The following is an 8364-nucleotide window of genomic DNA, read 5'->3' on the forward strand; positions in this document are numbered from 1 at the left end:
AGGAAGCTGCAGGAACACAGTGATAGGGGCAGAGGTCAGAGAGCAGGGGTGCCTAGAGAGGACCCGTCTCTGGAAGGTTCTGTGAGTCATGACAATGACTTTTGCTTCACTGTGTGTTATACGGGGAGACACTGAGAGGTTGGAGCAGAGAGGAGTCAGCATCTGAACAAATTCTAAAAGCATCTCCCCCCGCCCCCAACTGCTCTAGTAAGTCCAGATTGTAAATGTATGTGTGGAGGTTGGGAGGGGGACTCACGAATAAAAGGAGGAAGACGAATTAGGATGTCATTGCAGTTACCCAGGCAAAGAGAGGGTAGGTGCCTGAACTGGGAAGGTAGCAGCAGAGATGGTGAAAAGTAGCAAGATTCTAGAGGTGTTTTGAAAGTAGAGCCTTTGGGATTTCCTGATGGTAGATATGGGCTGCAAGATAAAGGGTCAAGATGACTCTGATGGTTTGGGCCTGAGAATTTTATTATCAAAGAAAACAAATTCCTCAGTTCTGTCAAATGAAGAGGCAAAGAGAGCAGTGGGGGGACGGGGGAGGGCAGGGATGGTCTCCACTTATAACAGCAGATACAGACTGTGCAATGGCCAAGGGACAATTACCAAGGACATCATTCTCTGCTCTCTGCCCCACCCTTGACAAGGCACCAGGGATTTTTATTCTCTCCACCCTTTCCCTCTCTATCTTCCTACAGACCCAGAATAAGAACTAATAGACCTAAGTAGTGTCATGCATATCTAGATTAAGTTTTTTTTCTCTTTCCTTTTCTGATGTCATTTGTCCTAATCTTCTTCATTCCTCAAGCTTCCAGGCGTGCTCAGAGTCCTGATCTGATGGGAGCCATGAACAAGTGTACCGTTCATGGTTTTAGAGACGCTGATTCAATTTCCCTTTAACTTTCAACGCTATAGAAGCAAAATGGGTTACACACAAATTTCATGGATTGAGGAAATTTTGTAGGTTTTCTTGAACCCATCTGAAAAACTGGTTTAGTAGGTGACATTTCAGTTACACCCTAACCTAAGCCTAGAAGTTCATATATGCTCCTTTTACAGAAGGCACCTCATTAAATCACTGTCTAGTCCGTTACCGGCTTTATTGGGACATAAATTCATTTCACTAAACCAATAAATGTTAATTCTTCACCCTGGAGATTCTAGTCACTCTGGTTTTATTCTGCTCAAGCTCCTGAGGCTGCCATCAATTACTCATGTTTGGGTTTATATGTCATTATGGAATCACTTTAGCTAGAACTAACGGGAAGTGAAAGGGACAATAAAGCTAAGCCTCATTCCAAAGAGAATATACAGAAGAGGGCATTCACCTGAACCCCATTATTCTTTTCTATAAATTAAAATACCCTGTTATTCTGCAGCAGCAATCCATTATATTTAGATCCTCTGCGAAAGCTGGGGCAGGCAAGTGGCGGGTACTAATGGCGGCAGCTGGAGGCCCGGATTCAGGAGGCTTGGGCTTGAGACCCGCTTTGCGATAACAAAGTGTGTGACTTTCAGCCAATCGCTAATGTCACAGAAACTCAGTCTCTTCATCTGCAAATCGAGCACACAGCAATACCTGTCTCACAAACTGGGGAGAAGTACAGGTGGGTGCAGGAGAGGGGGAGCATCTGGTTCAGAGGTGTGCTCTCTCTTTCTATTCTCCATTATTAACCCCAATTTGCCCCAGCAGCCTTCCACTCGGGTCTTAAACAAGTGATTTAACTGCTCTGAGCTTCAATTTTCCCATTTGAAAAATGGGGCTGATCATATCTCTCCTCCATTTTCCCCTCACGAGGAACACTGATATAGATCACCTCTGTAATGTTCTTAGCATCTGACCGGAAATAGGGTCAATTTCAGAAGAATGTAATACCACTGAAGCAGGATTCCATTTTTAAAAACAAAGGCATTATCTCTCCAACCAAATGTTCTCTCCTATGATGGAAGGTTTCTCTTTAAAGCTGTCAGCTCTTTTTTTTCCCCTCAGATAGAAAATGGCTTCCTTCTCAGAATCATATATAACTTCAGAAGCAAAGGGGAAAAAAGCAGAGTTGGCAAAAAGTAGAGGTGAATTGAATGCCTGTACATCCCATTCAGGATAAACTGCCCTTGGTGTAAAACAGTCAGTAACATTTTACAAGGAAAAAGTGCGGATAAATGACTGCAGTCCCAGGACAGTGCTCCTGATGGCTTTTTATAAACCATGCACGCTGCCTGGACGCCTCTGTGCCTGCTCCCCCGCCTCCACTCCGGAGAGGGAGCGTGAGCCGGGCTTCCAGCCAGCCGCGCCATCAGCTCCGGACAGACCTCGCTCCATCTGCAGGCCAGAGATGCTCATGTTAGCATGGGCTCCTTCCTGGGGCTGGAGCAGGTCCTACAGCCAGACTTGGACCTGGAAAAGTGGAAAGAGCCCAGTGCTGAGCACTGAACAAAGGAGGAACCGAGCCACGGGGTGAAATGGGACACGCATGCATGCATTGCCTTGGGAAGCCAGCCTGCCAATTACAAACTGTGTGACCTTGAACCACTTCCTTAAAATGAGATCTGTAAAACCTATCATATAGGTTTTGGCAGGATCAGGTTCTAAAACAAATGCATGCAACACAGAGCTGGTATTCGATACATTTATCCCCTTCCCTAGTTACTGGAGTTAGCTCATTTAGTGCCCACCAGGATGCCGCCAAATAATGAGGATTTGTAAATGAGGAAACTGAGGCATGAAGTGACTTGCTCAACTGTCTGTTGCCAACACCATCCAACTGTGCAGAGTTCAGCATTTTTATCAGTAAGGAAACTGAGACTCAGAGAAATGGGTTAAATGTCTTTCCCAATCTCTCTGCAGGTCAAAGTCAGGACTTCAGGTTTCCAATTGAAGCCTCTTTGTTGCATAAGCTTAGAGTCTTAGAGATCATCTTCATTTCACAGATAAAGAAACTGAAGCCCCAAAAGGCAATGACTTGCTCATGACCAGTCTCTAAATATCAACAAAGGACCTTGAACTCTTTCAGAATACTCTAATATGTCTTTGGACCCTGTGAACTCCTAGCCTGGTGGTTTCTAATGGACTCATTGAGAGCCTGCCTTGCACCAGACACAGTCTCCACTCAAGGAGTTAACAGCCAAGTGGAAGAAGTCCACATGTCAGGACACCTGAGTGACAGGTGTTCTTGCAGGGGAAGCCTGGGATCGGAGGGAGTGCATGGGAAGACACTGATCCAGCCTGGAGACATGGAGGTTAGTGTCTTTGAGGAAGATAGATGTCAGCTGATGGCTGTGCAGGAGGTAGCAAAGCGAAGTGGAGGGAGAAGAGTGTCCAGTGTTCAGGAACTGGGAGAAAGGTGCTAAGAGCTGCAAGTTTAGGGAGTGTGGCCCTATGAAAAGAATTGGACCAGGAAGGGGAAGCAAAGAAAGACCAGGCTGGAAAAGGAAGCCAACTGGTTAAGGCCATGTCAGCTGCTCCAAAAGTTGGAACTCCACACTGTGAAAGGCAGTTATTGCTTGTTACACAATGGACATGCCTCTGAGTGGGAGGGGAAGACTTCTTTCACCCAGAGTTAGCAGAGTTAGTAGGTCTGCTAAAATATACCATCAGTCTCCCCCATCAAGTCCAACTCCCCATGAATATCAGACAAAAGGGGGGAAATCAGACTATTGCATAAGGTATCTTGACTTCAGTAGCTTTCCTTTCTCCGTGAATGAGATGGAGAAACACTGACTGGACAATCATCCTACTCTATGAATGTATTGTATATTCATTCTGGACATTTTAACCCAAAGAGTTGATGAAAGGGCTGGTGCCCCACTCAAGAGAAGTCTCTAGCAACAAGCCACAAAACTCTCAACCTTGATCCTTTTCTAGAGGGCATGTATCAAGGCTTTCAGGAAGAAATGCATGGCTTGCTTATCAAAAGTGAAGATGTCTTCAAGACAGCAGAAATACCCAGCCCTTCAAAAGAAACAATTTTAAATAACATCAGCAAAGTCATATAAATAAATTAAATGTAGCCAGGACAAATGTAAAATCCTGCATTTAGACTCAAAGAACTATATTATGGGGAAGAACTTGATAGTGGTTTGTGTTGGGGAGGGAAGTATTTTCGTTAACTGTGTGGTCTGGGGCAGGCGTGGTCCCAGTGAGGGTCACGACGACGAGGACTTCTGTGAGTGATTCCTGCCCACCCCACAGGAACACCTCCCATACACCCCCAGGTACAGAGCCCCTCCAAGCCTCCTCTCTTGCTCCCACTAGCAATGGCGTAACTGCTGGGAAGATGCAACACGGGAGGCTGCGGGGACACCTCCTGCATTTCCATATTTCACCCCATTAATAGGTTCACAAAGCAGCTTCAGCTAGTGCACTCAGTGACTTGAAGAAACTATAGGTCCAGTCCTTTCTAACCCCTAAAGCCCTGGCACAATGCCCTTTCCTGAGAGTCCATGACCTTGCCAAGCTAGTGCTCATCAACCTTTTTTTTATATTAGTGTGTGTTTCATTTCTTTCAGTGACCCCTGACCCAAATAGATCTGCCGGCCCAGCCCTCCAGACATGCTAGACTGGTCTGAGTGCTCCATCTTAGGGCCCTGCACACATGACTCTCTCTGCAGCAGGATTCTGTCCAGTGCCAGAGGGGATGTTACTCAGCTGTAGTGTCTGATGATCAACCCAAAGTCACTAGAGGCATGGTGAAGTTCCTAAAAATTGTGGTAGGAGAAACAGCTGAATGACTTGGCCAATTTGTCTTGGGGAAGTATTAGTGAAGATACAATATTTGTCTTTGGACATCTGAATGGTCATCTCATAGGGAAAAAGTAACAAGCATGTTCTGTGGAGTTCTGAAATAAATAGCCAGCTCTAAAATGTGTAAGATGAGATGAAACATATTTTGGTTCATGGTAAGGCAGCACTGCCTAACAATTTAAGCCATTTATAAATGAAATGAGCTGCTTAGTAAAGTAACGATTTTTCTGGCATTGCAGGTGTTCCCAGCATATTCCTGAAGGCCAGGGGCCAAAAATATGCCCACTTTGGTAGGAAGTTGGAGAAGAGGTTGGGTACTTTCTAAAGCTATGGTTCTGTACCCTTCTGGATCTTGTTCAGATTGCTAGGGTGCTCTGTGTCACCTGTGTAAGTGCCTAGATCCCTGAAGATCAAGAGACAGGGAAGAAAATGCAGGGGACTTGAGCCAGTCATTATCTAAGCTTCCTTTCTGATTTTATTCCATGAAATGAATGAGACTCTGGAAATTGTGTTATTTCCCTAGACAAACTATTCTAGTTTATATCCCTTATCAGGAAGATTTCCATTTTCTTCCTTCTAAATCTCTAGGCCTAACTCTTAAGCCCATTCCTTCTGGCTTGATGCTCACTGAATATGAAGAACAATCAATCATATCCCTCATTATACCAATTCATATAACTAAAAATGTGTCGCATAAGGCTTCTCTCCTTTAGGCTGAGAAATTCCAGTTCATTTCCTGCTCTTCTTAAGTGCTCTTTCTAATGATCACCTCCCTGAGTTCCTCTAAAAGTTCTCTAAAACTGAGGACAGAACTCATAATGCCTCCCTTTGCTATAACAGTGTTTCCCAAAACGTGTTCCGTGGAATATTAGTTAATGGGAGTTTTTTCTGAAGTGCCCTGTGATCCGATACATTTGGGACATTTCAATCTAAGTGAAGTTAATAAGATTCGTCAGAGCTCTCCCTGGGCATTATGAATCTCCTACATGGGGATGCAATATGTAGCATCTCCCCAAATTCATGTGCAAAGAGATCTCTTTTAGAGCATCTCAAAGGCCTCATGTTCCACCATAGAACACAACCTAACAAGTGCTCCACTGTAAAATGAGGTCCTCCCCTACATCGCCAGAGCTCTCCGTCCTGGAGCCCTGACCTAGCTATGTGACCAGGCCTCTTTCTCCTTCCCTCAGGAGTCAGCTCCCCTGCCAGGTTCATCTCACAGCCCTACCTTCCCACCACCACCCCTGTTAGCTTCACTCCCCGCCACACCAGACCCTATCCAAACTTCAGGCCCAGGCTGAGCTGAAGCGGTATAACAGACTGATGAGCAATGGAGGTGTCTAGAATCTCAAACAGGGCAACCCCTGCAAGAGACAGAGAAGGTCAAGAATGGCCTAGATGGACTTTCCCACAGCTGGAGAGAGGAAGTACTGGGTCTGTAGCTCCCAGCTCGGTGCTCCTGAAGCTCACCGGGGAGCTGGTCCACAAGCCAGGAATCCACCACAAAAACACTTTCCTGGGCCTCACTTCAACCTCATGAATCAGACTATCTTAAAAACCTTTTTTTTTTTAAAAAAAAAAAAGCCCACAAAATATCCTAGCACTCTGCCAGGTTTGGGAACCACCACATCACATTGCACCAGCTGCAACAGCAGGGTCACATGTAAGTCCTATTTGGCCTCTGCTCCCAATTTATTTATTAGTCTGGGCAAGTCAATTTATCTGAGCCTCTGTTTCTGCATTGGGAGAATGAGTCAGTTGGACCAGTTGACCTGTAAGATTCTTTCCAACAATTGGATTCTGTCATTTCTAAGGGCTATCTTAGTTACGCTCAACATTTACCCATCTATTCTGGTGGCACAATTTTCTCCTGACTCTGAGTATTTGCATAACTATCTTTGCATAACCATAACCAAATCATAATATATATGTAAAATATTTCCACCTTATCATAATATTTTTGGAGTGTCTCTGATGAAACAGGTGCATTACAAAGTTATTGCTAATGCTTACAACAATCTTCAAGGTATTAATATCCTGTTTTAATAAAAAGAAACCAGGTGCCTACAATGTGAAATAAAATTTTCAAGGTCATGCCATTTTTAAGCTGTGGAACTGGATTTCTAAACCAGGTCTGCCTGATTCCAGACACTATGCTCTGTCCACAGTGCCACACTGCTTATAATGTGAGTCATGTTTCCTCATTAAAGGTGTAAGTTTTCTCCTCATGCATCCCTTACAGCACCAGCACCTAGCCGAGTATCAAGTAGGCACTCAATAAATATTTGTTGACTTGATTAGTAGATTAACTCTCTCCTTCTACCTGGAGCATAGACCACATCTTTTCCATGTTGTAAAAAAAAAGCACAAAACCCAGAGCCCATCTGCAAGTTTTCAGTTAGCTCAGAGCGGCAAATTACATCTGTGTAGATGGCACCTGTAGATGGAAGCTTAATTAATAGGCTTATCTTGGATTGAATGAGTCAAAGATACAGTTCCTTAGGCAAAAGGCACGGGGGAATGTGTTGACTTGGAAGGGGCATGTTTCATTTCTCTCGTTTCATACCATTAAAACCATGTTAATGAAAATGTATTATTAGTAGTAATAATAATAAAGATGAAAATCCTCCCTTTCCTGATCCCTTACAAATGTTGTTTTTCATTTTGAATCCTAAATCCTCCAGGGAGAACAGGGAGGGAGTGTCACAAATCCAGATAATGATCTTGGGTATTACACTGTTCATTTGGAGCTCTGATTTAGCTAAGCTGACAGATGTTGGGGAAAAACATGTCTAGCCTGAAAACTCTCTGGTGGCTGCCCAGCTGTGGCTGCAAAGAGGAATTGAGGTTTCTCCAACAGAGCTTCACATTCATTTAGATTCCAGATTTGACATGCAGAATCGCCCTGCTCTAAAGGTAGAAGTTGAAGCTCAGCAATGTCAGGAACTGACTCCAGCCTGATGTTTGGGGACGGACAACCGAGCCTAACCACACAGCTCACTCAAAGTCCTTGAAATTACTATCGCTGGTTATGCCCCGCTGTCTCAACAAAAGTGCCTTTCTTATTACCCAGTTACCATTTACACTCAGAAAAAAACAAAACACCTTTGTGTTAACCGCCATTATGTGACACTTCCTTTGTTCTCTCCCCATAGCAGTTTGGAAGAGGGGAATATTTAATTCACCTTTAAATGATACCAATGTCCCTAATGACAGTCGGAACTCATGTTTTTTCCAAAATAAATAGGCAAGAGGCACCCTGGGAAGACCCAGTTCAGAGAGACAAAACAACAGAAAGGGCGACCTTTGATGTCCTTGGGCCTTAGTTTTTCCACCTGAGAAAATTTTTAAAGGCATTTTGATCTCAAAGGAGAAATCTGCTTATTAAATATAAGGCAGGAGTTCTGCTCCATCAACGGTGGTAGGAGGTCAGCACTTGGCCTCGGCTTCAGAGAGCAGAGGTCGGATAAAGAGGATGTGGAAGTATATACCACATCTTCTTGATCCATTCGTCAGGTGATGGACATTTAGGCTCCTTCCATGTTTTGGCTATTGTTGACATTGCTGCTATGAACATTGGGGTACATGTGCTCCTATGCATCAGCATTTCTGTCTCTCTTGGG

Source organism: Suricata suricatta, chromosome 4 (genome assembly GCF_006229205.1).
Source record: "Suricata suricatta isolate VVHF042 chromosome 4, meerkat_22Aug2017_6uvM2_HiC, whole genome shotgun sequence".
In the NCBI taxonomy this organism is placed as follows: Eukaryota; Metazoa; Chordata; class Mammalia; order Carnivora; family Herpestidae; genus Suricata; species Suricata suricatta.